The sequence below is a fragment of the Giraffa tippelskirchi genome, chromosome 8 (assembly GCF_054371585.1).
Source record: "Giraffa tippelskirchi isolate mGirTip1 chromosome 8, T2T-mGirTip1v1.2.pri, whole genome shotgun sequence".
In the NCBI taxonomy this organism is placed as follows: Eukaryota; Metazoa; Chordata; class Mammalia; order Artiodactyla; family Giraffidae; genus Giraffa; species Giraffa tippelskirchi.
Genome location: NC_137282.1, coordinates 130,834,845 through 130,856,137, shown reverse-complemented (window position 1 = coordinate 130,856,137; position 21,293 = coordinate 130,834,845). Strand labels below are relative to the sequence as shown.

At 51.9% G+C, this 21,293-nt stretch overlaps 1 protein-coding gene across 1 annotated transcript in view; it reads left to right on the top strand.

Annotated features, from left to right (window-relative positions):
- The window catches only part of LRFN2 (leucine rich repeat and fibronectin type III domain containing 2), a 197,846-nt gene that overhangs the window by 91,668 nt on the left and 84,885 nt on the right, over nt 1–21,293 (top strand). The gene's annotated exons all lie outside the window — the stretch shown is intronic.

Below are 21,293 nucleotides of genomic sequence, written 5' to 3'. Positions count from 1 at the left end.
CCCCTCCCTGCTCCAGATTCTGTTGTGGCTCCCCAGTTCACTCAGAGTAAAAGCCCAAGTCCTTTCAGGATCACAAAGGCACACGAGACCCTACGTGATCCCGCCCTGACCTCGCGGCTAACTCGTCTCCCCTCTCACCACCCTGTGGCCACACCGGTCTCCTTCCTGGCGCTCCTGCCTGCTGAGCACGGCCTCCGTTTTACAGGAAAGAACCATAGACTCTGAAGGAGTTGAGGCCAAGAGGCAAAACTGAAGGTGGCGGCCTGGGAGGGTGGACAGACAGGCAGGTGGGCAGCAGAGGGGGCGTAACACCCATTCTCGGAGCCGGGGAGAAGGTCTCCAGCAGAGGCTTCCTCAGGGTCCCTGTCCTGGTGGGCCTCACATGCGGGGTGGCTGCTGAAGGACCCCCAGCACCAGCCACGAGAGCTCCAGAAGGAGGGCAGGGACCAGGCAGCGTGAGAGGTCGGCAGGCCCAGAAGGGCCACAGTAGCCATGTTTTCACCTGACAGTCAAGAGTGATGTGGGACTCAGTCCCAGGGAGGGCGCTTCTACAGAGGGGCCGCCAGTGACCCGTGGGGGGTGTGGGGGTTCTGGGGGTGTCTGTGACTGAACCCCGAGCCTGCGTTTGCAGTCCAGGCAGCCCCACTGTGTCCACGGGGCAGCTGGGGCCCCTCCGCCGCTCCTAGTCTCTCCATGCCGGTGGTGGCCTGAGGCGCGGACACGGCCATCAATAACAGTAATAATGAGAGTCTGTTCCAAGCGAGAAGATTTTGTGAAATTACATTTTTGAAAAGGTTAATTCTTCCATCTCTCCGCTTGTACTCCAATCTGGAGAGGCAAATGTGGATTAATTGGTCCCATTTCCTCCCCGGCCGCCGTGGAACCCTGACAAGATGTTGGCTTCCGCCGGGGTCTGCCTTCTCCCGCCGTCTGGCCGGAAGCAGCAGACGCTGGGCCCTTGTTCCTTCTGGCGCCGGCCGACCTCCCGGTCCCGGCTCGGGGCGAGCGAGCGGCGGCCCGGCCTCCGCTGCCCACGCCATCCATCCGGGACCGAGGAGGGCTGGTGCGGAAGTCCGGCAGGCAGATCCGCAAGTCGCCCGGGGGGAAATCCTGGCAGACTGAGCTGGCAGGGGGTACGGAGGGGGGACCCGGAGAGGCCGTGGGGAAGTGGGCTTGGAGGGCACCGTGCAGAAACAGATGGGGGTGACGTGGGCCAAGTGGGGGACTGGAGCGGCGGGCCCCCCAGGCATACGTGTGGAGTGGGCTGGATGCCGTGAGTCAGAGAGGGGCAGTGAATGGGGACAGATGACAGACAGACGAGGGAGGAGCGAGTGCGCAGGCCCTCCCTCTGGTCTCTACTCCGGTACCTTTTCCTTGTTCTTTTTCCCTGAATCAGGCAGAGAACAGACCCCCAAGGGAAGACACTGGCCTCAGCGGGAGGCAATGGAGAAGGGGAAGGAGTATTTCTTTCCTCAGAGTTCTAAGGGTCACCCGAGCCCTTCCCACCACATCTGTTCATCACCTCCCCAAGGCAGCCCTAGTCCATCACCCCACTGTCTTCCCAGCAGTAAGGAGAGGAGGAATTAGAACAGACAGGGGTGGAACCTGCCTCCCGGCTTCCCCCACCTCTGGAACTCAGCTGAGGGCTCCTGTGGGAAACCCTGCCCTAACTGTCCTCCTCCTCCTTGGATCCAGGAGAGTTAGTGGCTTGGCTGGAAGGCACTTCAGACCCCAGGGTCTGAACCCTTGATTTTTTCAGAGAGGAAATTATAGACTCAGAGAGGGTAAGCTGCTTACCCAAAGTCACAAGCATAATAGTGGCAGGCTAGCATTAGGGCCTGGGACACCAGAGTCCCACCTGGTGTTCTTTGTAGACACTTCTGGGGAGGGAATCTTCTCTCTTCCACAAGGTGGTGGCCTTGACAAGGGCAGGGGTACATCCTGCCCCTTGCCTGCCCTCCAGGCACACCCTGAGATGGGCACCGCACCCACTGAACATTGTGAAATGAGTGATGGGGGACCCACGGGGTCCCAGGCAGTGCCTGTCTGAGGTGCCTGTCTGAGATGGTGCAGCTAAAGAGTGGCAGAGTTGGGGATACAATGCAGGCCTGCTGATGCCACCCAACTGTGCCATCTCAGACAGACACTGCCTCACTCTGGGCCATGGAGTTAAGAGGTCAGGCAAGCTTATTTCAAACCCCATTCCAGCTCTGTGGGGTGGAGATGGTTTGAATGGAGTTCAGGGGAAAGGGGTTTGCTCCGCTGTTTTGTTGTAGTAAGGCTTCATTTTGGTAACAGATCGTCAGTGGTTTTTAAGTGCAACAAAGTGGACCAGCAGGGATCAGAGAGGGCAGTGGGGTGGAGGCAGTCTGTGTGGGGGTGTCTGTCCCTGCTCATGCTGTGAGACACGTGCCTACATGTATGTAGGGGAAGAGGTTAGGGTTGTACTTGTCTCTGTACAGAGACGAAGTTTATACCAGGCTGTGTTCTTCATGCTGTGTGAAATGTTTACTCCAATACCTTGAGAACAAAATAAAATTGACCATAATCAATCCAATGGTCCTCCAGCAGGTGCTTTTGTGTGGCTGAGTCAGTTCTCCTCCTTGGGTTTGCTCCGAACATTTCACACTTTGTAGGCAATGCCTATTCCTAGTCATCCCCTAACCCACCACCCCAAAGCCTTGTGGGATACAGAGTGGACCTGCTCTCAAGGAGGCACAGAAGGTGAGGCTCCCTCATACAGGAGTGATTCACCTTCAGACCAGACCAGGGGGCTTATGCTATAACTGGAATTACCCCAATTCGCAGTGGGTACAGGGAAGAGGCATTAAATCTGGCAGTGAGCTATAGAGATCAGGGAGGACTTCCTGGAGGAGGAGACATAAACAGAGTCATTATATTCTAAGGGCCATGGGAGGTTGGGCAAATGGTCAGACAAGGGATCGAGTGGTGGGGGCGGTGCCCAGAATGTGTGGCTATGACTCAGCGGGTCTGAGAAGAGAAAAGTGAGGAAGGCTTCCACAGGAAGTGAGGCTTCAACGGGAGGTGGATTTGCTTCAGTGAAGGAGAAGACACCCTGGCAGAGGGGTGCTGGGGTCAGGAAGGACTGAGGTGGAGGGAATGGAGGACAGGTGTGGATGGGGAAGGGACATGCAGGTGGCCAACACAGTGGATCCCTGCTGCCTGGTGGTCCAGGAGAAGGAAAGTCTGGGCTGGAGAGAAGATTCAGGCTCACAGGCATCCTCCTCTCAGGGATGCCTCACAGGGCCAAGCCACCTATTTCCTGGTGTAACTCCCCTCCTGACAGGCGCTCTCCCTGTGTATTCCTGTTCAAAGAGTGGGGAAGACCTATTTCCCTCCCAGGAGACTATTTATTCTGCTTTCTCATTTTCCAGTTGAGTGACTTAACGGCTTTTTATTGTTCGGCTTCATCCTCCCAACAAGGGGAGCCATTCCCTCTCCTGCTTGACCAACCCCCGGATGGGGAGGAACTGGGGGCCGCAACTGTGACTGGGGAGCCCGGGGCCTGCTATGCAGAGCCCTTACCTGTGCACCTGCCAGATGGGCCTGGGGTCCCCACTCTCCACTCCAGGCCATTTCGGGCTGGGATTGGTGCGCACATCAGAGCTGCTGCTGTGGGACCAGGGGTTGCAGAGAGTGGGCAGTTCCCACTGCCTTGAAGCCTGGTGGGTGGAGAGAATTAATGCAGGTCAGGCAAAAGCGCAGAGGAGCAGACTGGGTCCAGAGATCAGGTTGGAAGCGCAGGGGAGGGTTCCTGGGGTGGCAGTGGATGGTGGGCCTGGGGGCTTCTTTTGGTTTGCTCCTATCATGTATCTGTCCACACTTCCGGGGTGGGGGGTGGTCTGTAATCCTAGCCATTCCCTTACATACCCCCCTTGGAGTTGCTGGTAAAACACACTGACTTCTCACCATCTATGTCTTGGTTCTTCAGGCTCCCAGCCATTGTTTTACCTCCATCTTTCCAAAAGTAAGAGGTCCTGCCCCTTCCACAGCCATCTGCCTACCTCCCCGCCTTTCCGTTGGCTTTCCTGGGACATGTTCAAGATACAAAGGTGGAAGGACGGGCTCCACAGGGTTGCCATTTCCTGAGATGAGGAAGGCTGCAGGAACAGCAGGCTTCAGGGGCAGCAGTGAGAGCTTGATGTAGCCCTGTTAGGTCTGAGATGTCTGTTGGTCACCCCAGGGGAGAGTTCCTAATGGTGGAATTGTGGGTCTAAGAGCTCAGGGTGAAATCAGGGCTGGGGACTGGAGGGGATTCATCAGCATACAATGATATTACCCCAAGGGAAAGGGAGAAAGAAAAGAAAGGGCTAGGAAGGGCCTGGGGCACTTCAGGGTTTTGCTGCAAGAACCAGCAAAAGAAGTGAGCAGGAGAGACCAGGAGTGACATGGTTTCCAGTGTCTTCCTGTTATGGCTGGTCCCTGGGGGTCTTCAGACCATTTCACTATATGGCTGCTCCCTGGGGATCTTCAGACCATTTCACATAGTGAGCTCATGTCTTCAGGGAACAGACCAGAAAAAACAAAGATTGAATCAGAAGCCCAGTCTCAGCCCCCACCCCCCAGCTGTGTGGCCTTGGACAACTTACTTTGCCCCTCTGCAGCACACTTCTCCACTCTGCAAGCAGAGGACTCAATAAAACCGACGTGTCTTACTTACCTGGCACCTAGTAGCCACTCCGTAAATGTCAGTTCTGCTGCCCCTCCTTACTCTTCCCAAAATAAAACCACCACAGCGTGCATCATCTCAGAAGGAAGTCCTGTAGAAGTTGAGATATTGGTCTTTAAATACACTATCTTACACTTGCCCACACCGTGTCTCATCTGTTGCTTTTCTGCCCACTCACACACACCCTTGTGGGATTCTGTCGTGTATCCCCATTGGCTTGACATTTCGCTTCCCCCAAAAAACTTAGTGCCATTTGCACATCTCCAGCTCTCGCTGCCGCATACTCTCTTCCAGATGATAAATTAAAATTTCAAATAAGATTCCCTGCCCTAACACAGGATGCCTCTGTTAGCCATTCACCATCCAGAGAAGTGGTCCAGAGCATCTTCCAAACTCTTGTCCGTTTCTAACCCAGAAAGGGTGCCGCAGAGAGGCCCTCCTGCCATCTCGAGGTTCCCTCTGTAAGCCTGAATCAATCCGCAGCAAGGGCTCAGTACCTGCCGATTCCCCGAGGAGTCCTTGTGCTTTGGGGCTCTGGGGTCCTGCCCTTTTTAGAGATGAGTGCAGCTCTTCTTACCGGGTCAGAAAGTGAAACTACTTCGTCCATGCATCCCAAGTCTCTTCTAAGATGCCTCCTGTGGGGGTCGTAGTCCTACTGGGCCCTGCTTACTCTCTCTGGAGCAGGAATGACCCATGACGTTCACATCAGCCCTCACCACTTCCACCTGCATTTTCATCTTATGGGCCTTCCCTGGCTGCTGGAGCACTCTACACAGGCAAGTCTCTAGGCCAGAAGTGCTGGAGGTCTTCACTGCTGGAACTGCCCTCAAACAGTGACCTTCGGGCACTTCCATCCTAACGCCCTCGCCCTGCAGCAGAGAGAACTCTGCTGTGGGTCCTACAAGTTGCCCAGAGGTCCCAGTGGGACTGAGCTCCATTGCTCATCATTGCAACTTGCTCGATAACACACATTTTTTGGGTTGCCTTCTGTTTTCCTTCTCACTTCCCCTACACCAGTGTTTTCAGGGATGACTCCCCAAGTAAACTACGTGTCCTTGAATCTGTGTCTCAGGATCTCCTGGGGAAATGTAAAATCGCTCGGGCTCATTGGGCTGTGATAACCCAGAGTCTCTGGGCTGGAACTGACCTAAATTTTGGGGGTGCTAGAAGTCCAGTCTCTGTGTGTAATGCCTCACTGAGTTCTCCCCAGCTCTGGCCAGCAAGCAGCCTGACCTGGTCCAAGACCTCGTGGGGTGCTGGGCCAGAGACCTCTCCTCTGAGTCAGGGTATTTCTGAGCACAGACTTCGATGCTGGAAGAGTTTATCTTGTCACTATCTGCATTGTCTGCTGATTTATCTCTGTCCAGCGAAGTGGGGCCCAGCTGCAGACAGCAAACATATTGAGTAAATTCCTAATGAACTGATTACTCAGCTTAGCATTTTAACTGCGGCATTAAGCACCCTCTCACCCTCATAAACATGTTGAACTACTGAAAGGATTATGGCTTCCAGGCTGGCCACTCTGTCACTGGGAAAAATTAATCTTGAGGTTTAATCAAAGCCAAAACCACACACTGCTGTAGGGAAGGGACCTTTTCTCTCCACGATGCCCAGTGGATGGTAGGGAATTCATAGATTTTCTCTGACTTGTGAGTGACCTTGATATGTCGCCTGGCCCATTCTCTTGTGTCTGAATGCACACAGATCCTCTTGGACTGATAGATGAGATCTTTTCTAGAGATGACCTGGCTGAGAAATACAACTTTTACAGATAGAAGTGTAAACCCAAGGGGAAGTAGGTTGATGGTGACCTTTCCTACACAAGGTTGGAGTGCAATTCACAAAACAGATATGGGGTTCTTACCATTCTTAGACTCTTTGGGGAGTGGTTCACTCTGCCCCTCAGATCCTCATCCGGGGGATTGTCTACTAGCCAAGACTACATCCCTGGCGGCTGAGATAGTAAAGAATCTGCCCGCAATGCGGGAGACCTGCGTTCAATCCCTGGGAAGATGCCCTGAAGAAGGAAATGGCAACCTACTTCAGTATTCTTGTTGGAGAATTCCATGGACAGAGGAACCTGCCTGCAGTCCATGGGGTCGCAAAGAGTTGGACGTGGCTGAGCTACTGACATACAAGCTGACATCTGGACTCTCACTGTGTCTTCCCTGAGCTTTCTTGTCTCTCCTGAACTCTGCCAGCATCTGTGGGATCAGACTGTGGGTGAGTGCAGACGACAGAGCCCTTCTGTGCAGCTCTCACCTGGCTGTGCTTGTTGGTGTGTGAGGTCTGGAGGGATCTAAGGACTGCATTCCTCCATGGGAGAGACCAGGTGCTATGTTTCATGGCTTAGAGGTATTGCACTCTGTGGCTCAGAATTCACAGTCTTAGTCTGAAGATGCTCGTGGGCAGGTCTGTATGACTGGTAGGCAGCAGCTGAGAGCAATTGTGTGATGTCTAGTTCTGAAGCAGGCATCCCAGAAGAAGGCCTTGGGGGGCCATATGAGGCTCTGGGGACCCCTAGACCCTTGGCTTTCAAAAGTCTTGCTCTTAGGATGCCATCCCGAGTCATCTCAGTTCAGTTCCAGTTCAGTCGTGTCTGACTCTTGGTGACCCCATGAACTGCAGCACGCCAGGCTTCCCTGTCCATTGCCAACTCCCGGAATTTACTCAAACTCATGTCCATTGAGTCAGTGATGCCATCCAGCCATCTCATCCTCTGTCGTCCCCTTCTCCTTCCACCTTCAATCTTTCCCAGCATCAGGGTCTTTTCAAATGAGTCAGTTCTTTGCATCAGGTGGCCGAAGTATTGGAGTTTCAGCTTTAGCATCAATCCTTCCAATGAATATTCAGGACTGATTTCCTTTAGGATGGACTGGTTGGATCTCCTTGAGTCATCTAGGCTCTCACTAACCCTGACTCCCAATTAATATCCAGAAAGCTAGAAATGTAGCATCTCAGGTCCCACCTGGATCTTCCGAATCATAATCTGCTCTTTCCCGGAGTCCCAGGTGGTTGTTGTGTGCGTTTGAGTGTGTGTAGCTCTGGCTCACACTAGAGAGGCGTCTGGGAGAAACCGCTCTGGGACTCAGAAGGTGGGGGCAGGGTCCAGAGAGGGGAGCCCTCCCTCCGCGGTTTGGACCTGCAGTGGAACAGGTGAGATTTAGAAGTGGCTAATAGTCAGGGGGCTGAGAAAACAAAAAGCAAAAAACTGCTGAGCAGTAAGTGGACAGAGGCCTCTGGAAATGAGAGCTCTCAGCCAGCCCTGTCCCTCGGCCTGTCACCACACTCTGTCCCTGTCAGGGCCTGCTGTCCCTGTCTGCCCGCTACTAAATCCTTGCTCCTGGAATGAGATGGTCTCCTTGACAGTGGGGTGGCAGCTGGTGCAGCCTCACTGCTGAGGAAAGGTGGTGAGAGGTGAGTAACGGGACCCAGCCCTACAGAGCTGGCATGGGCTGGCAGGATGGTGAGGGTTTTGCCAAAGGAGACTGAGAATTCTGCTGCCTGCAGGGACAGGCCCGTTCCTAGCAGGAAAGTAGACAGAGATGGCCACGTACTCTGTGTTGGGCACGTGGACAGACTCTGGAGGCTGGTGGGTGACCTTGAACTTGAATCAAGGATGCTTTCAGGGATTCAGAGTAGTTGAGGTATCACGGCAGGACCTGTCTCAAAGCCAACTGAGACCTGCAAAAGGAAGGGCAAGAAGACGCTGCTTGTCCCCCGAGCTGCCAGATCCCCTCTTCCTCCTTCTCTCTCGTGTCCCACGCTGTAGAATCGCAGCTCCTTCCATGTTTCCTGCCGCTGCTTGTTTTCCCCAGGCATGAAGCGGGGATGGCGGTAGTTAAGGGCCACACAAGGCCGGTGGGATGATTCCATGAGCTGATTCGTGGAACTCCCCAAAGAGAATCTGGCACGTTATAAGTGCTCGATAAGTGGTGTCCATCATTGTCATTCTTGTGCTCTCACTGGCTTCCCATCAGAGGTCAAGGCTGTCCCTTCTGGACACCAAGCACCTCCTACCCCCACCTTCCCCAAGAAGTCCTATGACCTCAGGGAAGAACCGGTGACTCCAGGCTGGAAGCAGTAAAGCCTGGGGAGGAAGGGGTAGAGAGCAGACAGAGCAAGGATGACGCTGGTGAAGAGGGGAAAGCAAAGTGGCTTCACGGAGACAGAAGACTACAGGGCAGGGCGGGCGGGGAGGAGGGATGGAGACAGTGGGAAGCAGAGCGGGAAGAGTGTTGCTCTAGCATCTGTTGTGTCTCTGATATTTGCACACACTTCTCATTTATGCCCCACAGCAGCGCTTAAGGTATGTATTAGTCTCCCTTTGTGGATGGAAAAGGTGAGGCTCTGAACAGTAAAATTCCTTAGCCAGGATCAAGCCAATCCATTTTCACAGAATCTTTCTTCTCGACTACACAGGAGCCTTCTGGGCTATGGTGGAAGAATAGAGAGCCCACAGGACAGAGGAGAGGCCAGGGAAACAGAGGGGACGGAGGCTGCTGCAGGGCCAGTGAGCTGACAGCACAGCAGGCCTGATCCCTTGGGCAGCTCAGTCATGTCCGGGCGTCCCTGGCAGAGGTCCCTGCCACCCAGGAGCACATTACTGTCACCCACCCGCTTGTGTGCCTGGTTCTTCTGAAGTCCTCTCCACCCCAGCCTGAGCCGTCTCCCCCTCCGCCCATGGCATCTGAACCAGCCTGGCCAGGAGGAACAGGAGGCTGGGGCTGGGGACCTGTGAGGGCAGGGACGGCTGGGGGTGGGGGTGGGGCGCAGGGTGCAGAAAGAGGGTGCAGGGGGGTGGGAGGGAAGCTGCCAAGGCCACTGGAGGGAACTGAGGCCTGACTTCAGAGGAGCTAGCAGGTGTCTCCATGGCAACCACAGACAGGCGACATCTTTGAAAAAGAAAAAAGACCACAAGTTTGGAGATTTTATTGGCTGTCCTTGCATCCTTTGGCAGGAGGAGGAGTGGGGAGCTTGGGGAATGCTGAGCAGGTGGGTGGGTGGGTGTCAGAGGTAAGATCCCCCTGTGGAAGCCTTTTCCTCCATGTGGGCCTCAGGACCCCAGACCTTGGCACCCTCTCCTCTTGGCATGCTGATCCAGCTACACTCTGCCTCCCAGATTCTGTTTTGAGAACTGGGGACTCTGTGTGGCTTGTCACCCGGGTCTGGCCAAGGGACCCACAGAGAAAGCCTTTTCAGACTTGGGCCCATCGGGAAGAGGGGATTTCAGAAACTAACATTTTCCCTGCCCTACTCTCCCCGCTCCTGCCTAAAAGTACCTCCTCCATCTGCACAGCGCTTGACATGCATCCAAGAGGCCCAGGGGACAAAAATTCAGACCCCAGAGTCACACTGCCTGGCTCCACAGCCCCAGTGTCCCTTCTGGCTGCTTGGGCGGGTTAACTATGGTGCCTCAGTTTCCCTCCTGCGAAGCAGAGACGATAATAATATCTATCTCACTGGGAGGTTGGAAGGACTTCATGTGTTAGCGAAAGTCAAACACTTAGAACAGTGTCATGGGTCTGGACTGGTGCTGCAGGGTTACTGTAATCTTCAGCCTCTGGGAACTGAGGCTTTGAATGGCTGGGCTGTGGGACTGAGCTCCTGGAGACCCCATCTCAGGTCCCCAGGCATAGGGACCTCTCAGACCTGGGCCCAGGGAGCCCCCAGCCATGTGGCAGCAGGGGAGGAGAGCCCCCTCCCCTCAGGCCAGCCTCTCTAGGCACCCTTGGGCCTGGCTGTGCACCCAGATCCCTGGACCTCAGTTTCTCCGAGCTGCTTCCCATTTCTGCCATTTCTAGAATTCCAAGCAAGAAAAATAAACAAACCTCAAACAAGCTGATTTCAATCCTCAGGGAGGACCTGTCTGCATTGATGACAGTCTGAACCAGACACTGCTTTTCAATAAGTAGTTTCTTTCCTTCCAGGCCCAAGCCCAAACAGACCTAGATGCTTGTCAGGGGCCTGTCAGCCATTGGTGACTCACTCAAATTAGCATGGTGTTTGCAAATAACATGTAAGTGCTCTAGAAAGGTTCTTGTGGATGTTTTCCTGTGAATATTTTTTTAAACCTGCTCTCCACATGTATAGCTGACGGTATTTTAGGCTCCATCTCAGTTACTATGAAATTCAGCATAATTAGGTTTTGCATTAAGCACCCTCAGCCATCTGATATTTTTATAAACCACAAATAATAGCACCTGCTAAGTGTTTATGTCCCACTAAGTCACTTCTGAGACTTGATGATATATTAATACGTTATCGATAATTCCCAATCACAACTCTGCAGTCTTATCCTTATTTCCGAGGTCATGGATTCATTCAACCACACAATGACCTGGTCAGTGAGTCAGGCTTCAGATCTAAGAACACTCAGCTCTAAGACGTTCAGGTCCTAAGACATGACCCCTGCTGGTGATTAGAGTCTAAACTCCCCACCAGACAAGAGGGACTGAATTCCAGTTTTCCTAGTATCCAGCTACATGAAACCAGCTTTCAGGCCTCCATTTCCTCATCTGAAAAACAGAGATCATACTGCTAATCTGGTGCTGTTAAAAAAAAAAGTAAGTTAATATATGCAAAGCTCTTAGAACAAAGCTTGGAACACAGTAAGTGCTAAATTTGTGTTTACTTTTATCATTTCTACTAGCCCTTGAGGCTTCCATATATGGACCTGGGAAATGGGAGTAGGTGTGAGTTACTACCCAAACACTGATATTCAAGAGTCCTTGAGATTTTCCTAGAGGCAGGCCTTAAAAACATCTCAGGGTTTGTGCTCAAACTATTTTGCCAAACTAATGGACACGACTGAGCGCGCACACACATACCGAGTTTCATAGCAGCACAGATTCCTCAGGCTGGCAAGGCCTTACCTAGAGGAGAAAGAAAGGAATATGGAGCCAGATGGACGTGATTTAGAATTCAAGTTCTGCCCTTCATAAAAGGGGGACCCTGGCACATTCTTCACCCTCCCTGGTGCCCCAGGACTTTCTAGGGAGAACTTGTGATAAGGACAGTCCTTCCACTTACTTGCCTGGGTTCCTGCTCTGGGTCTCAGCTTCCTCGCCTGTGAATCAAGGACCTTGCTCCTGTGTTTTAGCAACACAGACTCAGATTACCCCAAACTCAGAGTGCCCCTCAGAATCCCGGGTGACAGTACCAGATGTTCATAGCAGGAAGAAGGCAGGAGAGAGATCCTAGGAATTCCAGAAAGTGAGAGCGGAAAGGGATCTTTAAAGTTTACTTAGTGCACTTCCCATTTTACAGATGAGAAAAGTGAGGCCCCACTGCAGGGGAAGTGCCTTGTGTGATGTCAGAGCCGGGACAAAGAAACACACATGTCCTGTCTCTCAGGCCCAGGGACCTTGACACTGTAGCAGCTGTTAGCCCAGGAGAGTGGAACCTGACTCCCCCCGCCACCTCTGCGTTTTTACTACTTGTCAGCTTGAAGAAAGTGAATCTTCTCAAGTGCTGAGGCACAAAGATGGAGAGAGACGCACGTGCTATTAATTGTGATGATGGTGATGATGTGAGGATAGCCATAAATTACTGAGTGCTAGTGCCAGGCATTGTTCTAAGTGCATAATACTCTTCTAATCTTGTGAGGTGGGAACCATCTTCATCTCCCTTTACAATGAGAAGTTGAGGCACAGAGAAGATAAGCAGTTTGCCTGAGGTTTCCCATCTGGTATTTGTAGGAACTTGGTCTTTTTTAAAAAATAATTCTATTTGTTTTTTATTTTTGGCTGTGGTGGGTCTTTGTTGCTGCTTGGGCCTGTCTCCATTGTGGCGAGTGGGGCTACTCTAGTTGCAGTGTGTGAGCCTCTCATTGCGGTGGTTTCTCTTGTAGCAGAGCAGAGCTCTAGGGCATTTGGGCTTCAGTAGCTGTGGTTCCCAGGAGAAGGCAATGGCGCCCCACTCCAGTACTCTTGCCTGGAAAATCCCATGGACGGAGGAGCCTGGTAGGCTACAGTCCATGGTGTCGCTGAGAGTCGGACACGACTGAGTGACTTCACTTTCACTTTTCCCTTTCATGCACTAGAGAAGGAAATGGCAACCCACTCCAGTATTCTTGCCTGGAGAATCCCAGGGACGGCGGAGCCTGGTGGGCTGCCGTCTATGGGGTCGCACAGAGTTGGACACGACTGAAGCGACTTAGCAGCAGCAGCTGTGGCTCCCAGACTCTAGAGCACGGGCTCAATAGTTGTGGTGCACGGGCTTAGCTGCTCTGCAGCATGTGGGATCTTCCCGGATCAGGGATCGAGCACGTTCGTGTCTCCTGTATTGACAGGTGGATTCTTTACCACTGAACCACCAGGGAAGCCCCAGGAACTTGGTCTTGAGCTAAACAAAATTCTAAAGCCTGCCTTTCAACTATTTGTCTATACTGACTCCTTGGAAGGTAATGTTTCTGCATCTCCAGTCTATAGATGTGCAGGGAACAGAATGGTGCTGGATTTGATGCAGTTTAACTTCATCAGTATATTTGTTGAGACCTACTATATAATTGGGGCTTTCCAGGTGGTTCAGTGGTCAAGAATCTACCTGCCAATGCAGGAGATGCAAGAGACGCAGATTGAAGCCCTGGGTTGGGAAGATCCCCTGGAGTAGGAAATGGCAACCCACTCCACTATTCTTGCCTGGAAGATTCCATGGACAGAGGAACCTCGAAAGCTACAGTCCATGGGGTCACAAAATGTTGGACACAACTGAGTGACTAAACACACACGCACGCACACACACACACCCAGCACACACACACTATATGATCAGCTGCTGCTGCTGCTGCTGCTGCTGCTAAGTTGCTTTAGTCGTGTCCAACTCTGTGCGACCCCATAGACAGCAGCCCACCAGGCTCCGCCGTCCCTGGGATTCTCCAGGCAAGAATACTGGAGTGGGTTTCCATTTCCTTCTCCAGTGTATGAAAGGGAAAAGTGAAAGTGAAGTCACTCAGTCGTGTCCAACTCTTAGCGACCCCATGGACTGCAGCCCACCAGGCTCCTCCGTCCATGGGATTTTCCAGGCAAGAGTACTGGAGTGGGGTGCCATTGCCTTCTCCGATATGATCAGCAGGATAGCCCAAAACAGTGGCTGGTTCTTAAGTGTATCAGTATAAGATGAATTTCAAATCTAGCCTTTCATATACTACACAGGTGGATGTGCACACAGACACATGTACACACGCTTATCACACCTACACATACCCACTCATTAGAAAAGGCTGAGAGCTTGGTCAAGCAGAAAGTATACTGAATTCAGAGACCCAGAGCTCCTAATCAAGTCCTAACCCCACTGCTGTCCAGAGGAGAGAAGCTTGGCAACTTAATTTGCCTACCCTGTGAGAGATGTGGCTGTGTCTATTTCATTTGCCCCTGAATTTCCAGTTGTTCTTATTCAACAAAGGACTAGATTATTTCCTCACGTCTGCTTTCTAGCTGTGTGACCATTGGTAAGTTACTCAACCCCTCTGTTCCCCATTTCTCCCATCAGTAAAATAAGGATAATAATCATACTATTCATAGGACTGTTGCAAGAATTAAATAAATTGATATGTGGAGAAGACTCAGAGCTTGGCAGATAGTAAATACGCAGATGTTAACCATGATTGTGGGGATAATGGTGACAATATATGTGATTCATTGCTTTTTGCCTATGAAAGGAGCTAGTAATAGCATTTACCTCTTAGGGTTATTCTGAGGACCAAGCAAAAGTGTGAGGACCCACAGAGTATGGGTTCAGCCCCCTACTCAGGTCTTGGATCAGGGACAGAAGAAGGAAGGGTATGCAGGGTCCCTAAACACCTTGTTCCCCTGCCCAGGAGGAAGAAGAGGGCGGCAGGGTAGGCCCTGGCCTGGAGCCTGGCCTGGCAGCAGACAGGACACTTGGTCCCCTTGTGCCAGCATACGCCTGTGGCTTCCCGCCCCGGGCCTGCCACTTTCCATGTGTGACCCAAGCTGTCTCTTTAATTATCACGCGAGGGAGGAGAAGCTGCAAACAGGTTTACGATATTCACGGTTTGCTGCGTCTGTATTACATCCTGTGTGCATGTAAACAGCTTCTTGTGGCATTGTCTGAGAAATGAAACATCTCTGGGCTTGGAGAGGAGTGTTGGGTTCCCAAAGAGAGTGAGGGTGACTCATCGCCTGGGTCACTGCAGAGCTTCGCGTGGAGCTCTTAAAAGTGCTCAGGAGGATATAGGAGGTGGAGAGCGTGCAGCCGCAGCTTGGGGGTCTGTTTACTGACAGAGGACATGTGGGAGGACATGGCAGGATGTGCCCAGAGCTGGCCACTGAGAGGCTGAGGAGGTGTTACCCAGGGAGACAAAGCGGGAACACCTTCACAGCCCCAAGTGCTGGGAAAATGCACGCTGCACACCATCCCTAAGACTTGTCCATCTCACTTGGCCCCTAGTGAGAGTCCCTCTGCCCTGCCCACCACTGAATCGTTGGTTGAAAGAACCTACTTATCAACTCAGTTCTGCCACCTGCCTAGCTGGGTGACCTTGTGAAAGACACTCAATGTCTCTGGGTCCAGAGACAACAGAGAAAACCAAGTTAAAGGCAGGCTGCCCAATCACACCATCCAGGGGAAACTCTTCCCAGCCAGCCTTCCCCTTGGCTTAGGAAATGAGCCCAGAAATAGAACATCGTGAGAACAGAAGGGGACCCTTTTGATGAGAAAACTCATTCAACCCCAGGCTGAATGCTCGTCACCCCCTGATAATTAGAATCACCTGAAGAGTCTTTTAAAAACACCAAAAATACTAATACGGGGGTGGGTGGGGTCCCCCTTCCCAGAATTTCTGGTGTAATTGATCTGCCCAGAGCCCTGGCATGGGAATTTTATAAAACCTTCACACATGTCTGACATGCAGCCAGGGCTGAGAGCCGTAGATATGACCTAGATAATCCACTCCCTAGTGATCAAGAGTTGAAGGTGATTTTAATTAATGAAGAAGATGGGAAGAGATTTGGGGGAGCCAGACATCTAGGTCTTTTGGCATCTAGACCTGAGACATTCCTTGGGGTCTAGCCCAGGAGTCTGGAAACAGGATACTGCTCCTGATTCTGTTTCCCACTGAGCATGGGCTGAGGCTGGGGCAGAAAACATCCATCAGGTCACTAATGGCTCCTGAGGCCTGGGCTGAGCCCTGTTATCAGGAGAGCCCCAGTGTGCTGGGAAAACAGCCCCATAAAGCATGACGAGGGGGGTTTGTGACCTGTCCTCCAGTGGGTTGTGTGCTGGGAACTGAGGAGAGTGGGGAAAGGAGAGATGACTTCTCTCTGGGAAGGTAAAGGAGGGCTTCTAGAAGCAGGAGACTTGAGCTGGGGCTTTGAAGGATGTATACAAGTTTGCCTGGTGGGAAGCAGGGGAGGTAGCAGCATTCCTAAGCAGGAAACAGGTACCAGCAAGTACTTCAGTGTGTCTGGCCCAGGGGCTGTTCCTGCTCAGGGGGCTCCCTGTGTGCCCAGCGCTGTACCAGGCTTTGCTGGTGTACCTGGAAAGTGGTGCCCACAGGAGGGCCAGGGCTCACCCTTATACTTACAGTGAGGCTGGGAGACACACAGTTCAAAGGGGATTTCAAGATGGTTCCATACAAAGGGAATTCCAAGTAGGGTCTCCTAATAGGCTTGTTAGTTATCTGGGAAGGCTGCTTGGAGGTGGTGAGTCTGCAGAAATGTACAGCACACAGGAAGCAGGTGACATTTCAGGGGACTGCAGTAGCTATGGGCAGGGGAGAGCAGAAAGTCTGCATATTTGATGATCCATCCCCTGACATGGTCTAGGGTATGCGTGGGGCAGGGAGGCCCCTGTGATTGAGGTCCAGGGAGGTGCCTGGGGGGAGCTGCAGCAGACCGGGCTGGGGCAGGACAGTAAGTGTCCCTAGAAGACACACTGGACTGAGTAGACCCATTCTCAAGTCTTTATTAAAGTTGAAGAAAATATTTTAATGTTTAATCAGGCCTGGATTGTATTCCTCTTTATACCAATGCAATCATAAAATACAATTTTTAATATCTTTTTGTGGCAGAAGGAGCCCAGCAAGGCAAAGATGTCTAGAGCCCAGGAAAGTCACAATGCCACCCTGGGGCACACAGCTCAGCTGGGATTCTACATCCCTAGATCCTCTTCCGAGCCCTACCTTTGATTAACTGTGTGTCTTGGGGCAAATCACCAATCTTCTTTGAACCTCAGTTTTCCCTTCTGTGCGTGCCCAGTTGCTTCAGTCGTGTCCGACTCTTTGCAACCCTATGGACTGTAGCCCACCAGGCTCCTCTGTCCATGGGATTCTCCAGGCAAGAATACTGGAGTGGGTAGCCATGCCCTCCTCTAGGAAATCTTCCCAACCCAGGGATCAAACGTCTCTTGGGTCTTCTGCATTGACAGGTGGGTTCTTTACAACTAATGCCACCTGGGAAGCCCTTCCCTTATGAAACCAGGGGCAGTTGACCCAGCTCATTAGCAGTGCCCTCTAGGCGGTAGGGGGTGCCACCAACCTGGGGTCCATAGAGAAAGGCGCTCTGGAATGTACAACAGGATGGAAGGGGCTGCAAGAATGAGGACTCCGCAAAATAGGAGGCGTGAAACCACTTTATAAAAATGCAGCTCTGATGAGAGCCTTAGTCTTAGCACTTGGTTAAGGGATCGAGGGCCCATCTCTCGGCTTCAGTATCCCCCATTCCCTACACATCCCATCAAGTCTTCTCACTGAAACAAAGAGACCCGCTCAGTTTGAAGTGCTGATAATACCCTTTCTCTGCACAACATACAGAGCTCTGTTTGCACTCTCCTTGACACCCCCCCAGCCCCAAGGCCCAGGATCCGACTCTGTCCATTCCCACCCTGCACGCCCTGCACACAGCTCTGTCTAATGCTGCGGCCAGCACTGGTGGGAGGCCAGCCGGTGCTTGTCTGTGATACTGAGTGGAATCCCAAATCCTTCTCTACTTTCCCTTCAGGGCCACTGCTGGGCTCATCCTGGTCTCTGCCCTGTGATGCTCCTTTGTCCCAGCTGCACTCTCAGAGCAGTACAGCTACAGTCTCTGCAGGCTACGCCCCTCCTCCGAGTGTCAGGAACACGCAGCACTCCCCGTCTCCAGCAATCGTGAGAGTAAGTGCAGCCAGGGCCATCCCCACTGGTGGCCGCCACTGGTTGATGTAGTACAACCCTCCTCCTCCCAGAAGAGCACAGGGTCTTCTAGCACCATCTTCTCTATGTAAGGAGCATGAAGAATGTGTCGTGGGTTGAATCATGGCTGCAAAAGATAAGTGCACTCAGGACCTCAGAGATAATAAGGACCTTGAGATGAGATCATCCTGGATTAAGCTGGGCCCTAATCCCCAGGTGGGTGTCCTCATAAGCAACAAAGGAAAGGCATCATCTCCCCACGCCTCCTAAGATGCAGAGGGGCACAGAGAAGACCTCCACGTGAAAACAGAGGCAGAGATTGGAGCGATGTGGCCACGAGCTAAGGAAGGCCGGGGATTTCAAGGAGCACCCAGAAGCTGGCAGAGCCAAGGTGGGATTCCTCCCAAGAGCCTTCAGAGGGTGCACGGCATCGCCGACACCTTGATTTCAGACTTCTGGCTTCCAGAGCTGTGAGGGAATCGATTTCTGTTTTAAGCCACAGAGTTTGTGGCAATTTGTTAAGGTCACCCCAGGAAACTAGTGCAGAAGAGTCGTGATTTACTTGCCTGTGTCCTGCTCTCCTTGTTCTTTTTTCCTCTTCTTCTTTTCTGAAAAATCTTTTGGCCACTCCACCTGGCACATGGGATCTTAGTTCCCCACCAGGGATGGAACCATGCCCCCTTCAGTGGAAGCAAGAGTCTTAACCACTGGATGACCAGGGAAGTCCCTGCTCTCCCTTTTCCAGTTTCGCTTACTACAACAATCCCTTCCCAGTGGCCTGCCTGAAGACCCCATGTCTAGATTCAGTCAGTTCAGTTCAGTTACTCACTCATGTCTGACTCTTTGCAACCCCATGGACGGCAGCAGGCCAGACTTCCCTGTCCATCACCAACTCCTGGAGCTTGCTCAAACTCATGTCCACGGAGTCAGCGATGCCATCCAACCATCTCATCCTCTGTCATCCCCTTCTCCTCCTGCCTTCAATCTTTCCCAGCATCAGGGTCTTTTCCAATGAGTCAGTTCTTTGCATCAGGTGGCCAAAGTATTGGAGCTTCAGTTTCAGCATCAGTCCTTCCAATGAATATTCAGGACTGATTTCCTTTAGGATTGACTGGTTTGATCTCCTTGCAAGGGCATCTCCTTGCAAAGGGACTCTCAAGAGTCTTCTCTAGTACCACAGCTCAAAAGCATCAATTCTTCAGCGCTCAGCTTTCTTTATGGTCCAACACTCACATCCATACATGACTACTGGAAAAACCATAGGTTTGACTAGACAGACCTTTGTCAGCAAAGTAATGTCTCTGCTTTTTAATATGCTATCTAGGTTGGTCATAATTTTTCTTCCAAGGAGTAAGCGTCTTTTAATTTCATGGCTGCAGTCACCATCTGCAGTGATTTTGGAGCCCCCCAAAATAAAGTCCATCACTGTTTCCCCATCTATTTGCCATGAAGTGATGGGACCAGATGCCATGATCTTAGTTTTTTTGAATATTGAGTTTTAAGCCAGCTTTTTCACTCTCCTCTTTCACTTTAATCAAGAGGCTTTTTAGTTCCTGTTCACTTTCTGCTTCTGCCAGAACGATGGTGTCATCTCCATATCTGAAGTTATTGATATTTCTCCCAGCAATCTTGATTCCAGCTTGTGCTTCATCCAGTCCAGCATTTTGCATAATGTACTCTGCATATAAGTTAAATAAGCAGAGTAACAATATATAGCCTTGACGTACTCTTTTCCCAATTTGGAACCAGTCTGTTGTTACATGTCCAGTTCTAACTGTTGCTTCTTGACCTGCATACAGATTTCTCAGGAGGCAGGTAAGGTAGTCTGGTATTTCCATCTCTTGAAGAATTTTCCAGTTTGCTGTGATCCACACAGTCAAGGCTTTAGCATAGTCAGTGAAGCAGAGGTAGATGTTTTTCTGGAATTCTCTTGCTTTTTCTATGATCCAATGGGTGTTGGCAATTTGATCTCTGGTTCCTCTGCCTTACCTAAATCTAGCTTGAACATTGGGAGGTTCTCGGTTCATGTACTGTTGAAGCCTAGCCTGGAGAATTAGAAACCTAGCATTAATTTGCTTGCGTGTGAGATGAGTACAGTTGTGCGGTAGTTTGAGCATTCTTTGGCATTGCCTTTCTTTGGGATTGGAATGAAAACAGACCTTTCCCAGTCCTGTGGCTACTGCTGAGTTGTCCATATTTGCTGGCATATTGAGTGTCTAGATTACCAACAACCATAAGACCATCTTGCCTTTACTGAGTGCCTGCTGTGAGCTGGGAACATCTGGATGTTTGCATTCTAATGGGTGAGAAAGACGTGTGAGAAGTCGTGTGTGATCATGAGTAAGGCCACCGCAGAGCTAGGACCCAGTTTCTAGTCATGTGTCCCTGGGCAGGTGATTTAACCACTTGGTGCCTCAGTTTCCTCATCAGTGAAATGGAGGTGGGAACAGCCGTGCTCACCTTCGGGGTTGTCAGGAGGATTACCTGAATCAGCCACAAAAGGCACGGAGCACCACGCCGGGACTCAGCGAGTCTCAGTCATTATCTACCACTTCCCCACGGCTCAGGTGAGGAAGCAGAGGCCCAGGTGGGTTATGTCACTTTCCTAACCCCAGCTAGCAGATGGCCTGGCTGGAGATTGCTCTAGGTTTTTCTGACTTTGAAGCAGAGGCGCTTTCTAGTCTGACACACTGTCTCCTTTTCAGGAGCTTCCTGGAGACTTGACATTTAAGCTAAGGGGAGGCGTGACATTACCTGAGCTGCTTAACTGGGCCTCTTGTCAAGGGGCAGCAGCTAGGGGCTGTTCTGCTTGTCAGTTTAGAACCATCACTCCTGGCCACCAGCTGGCAGAGAACAGAGCCTTGGAGCTGGGCTGGGGCCCAAGAGGTCTCAAATTATGAGGAAAAAGAAGGTAGAGGAGGGGACTGGAGGCAGGGAAATGGGAAGAGGAGGTGTGAGTGGTCATGGAGAATGGGGGGAGCCAGGCACAGAGGAGCAGCAATGGGCCAGGTGTGCGCTGTGTTCCTCCGATGGCACAAGGTGGCCCAGCATCTCAGCCAGTGAGACCCGTTCCCATAGCAACCTGACAAACAGGTGTTTAAGGAGCTGCTGGAGGACGCAGCCCAGAGTGAACGAAGGGTGTGAACACCAGGATGGAAAGACACAGGAGATTCCAGGCCAAGGAGAATAGCAGTGGTGGAAAGTTGAGAGCCAGTGAAAGTGAGATTTGGGGAATGAATGACATGGTTCCTGCCTGTCAGCCCGCCAGGGTAGCTGAAGGAAGGGATGACTGCCCCAGGCAGAGCAGAGGCTGAGGGGGAGACTATGTCATCGTTGTCTCCATTGATGCTCGGAGTCATGAGATGTCTAGGGCTCCCCATAGGGCCTTCTTGGAACCACAGGATGCAGTTTCTTGAATGATCCGTACCAACATCAGCATCAGGAGGACGGACGTGCACTGGGCCGCTGGAC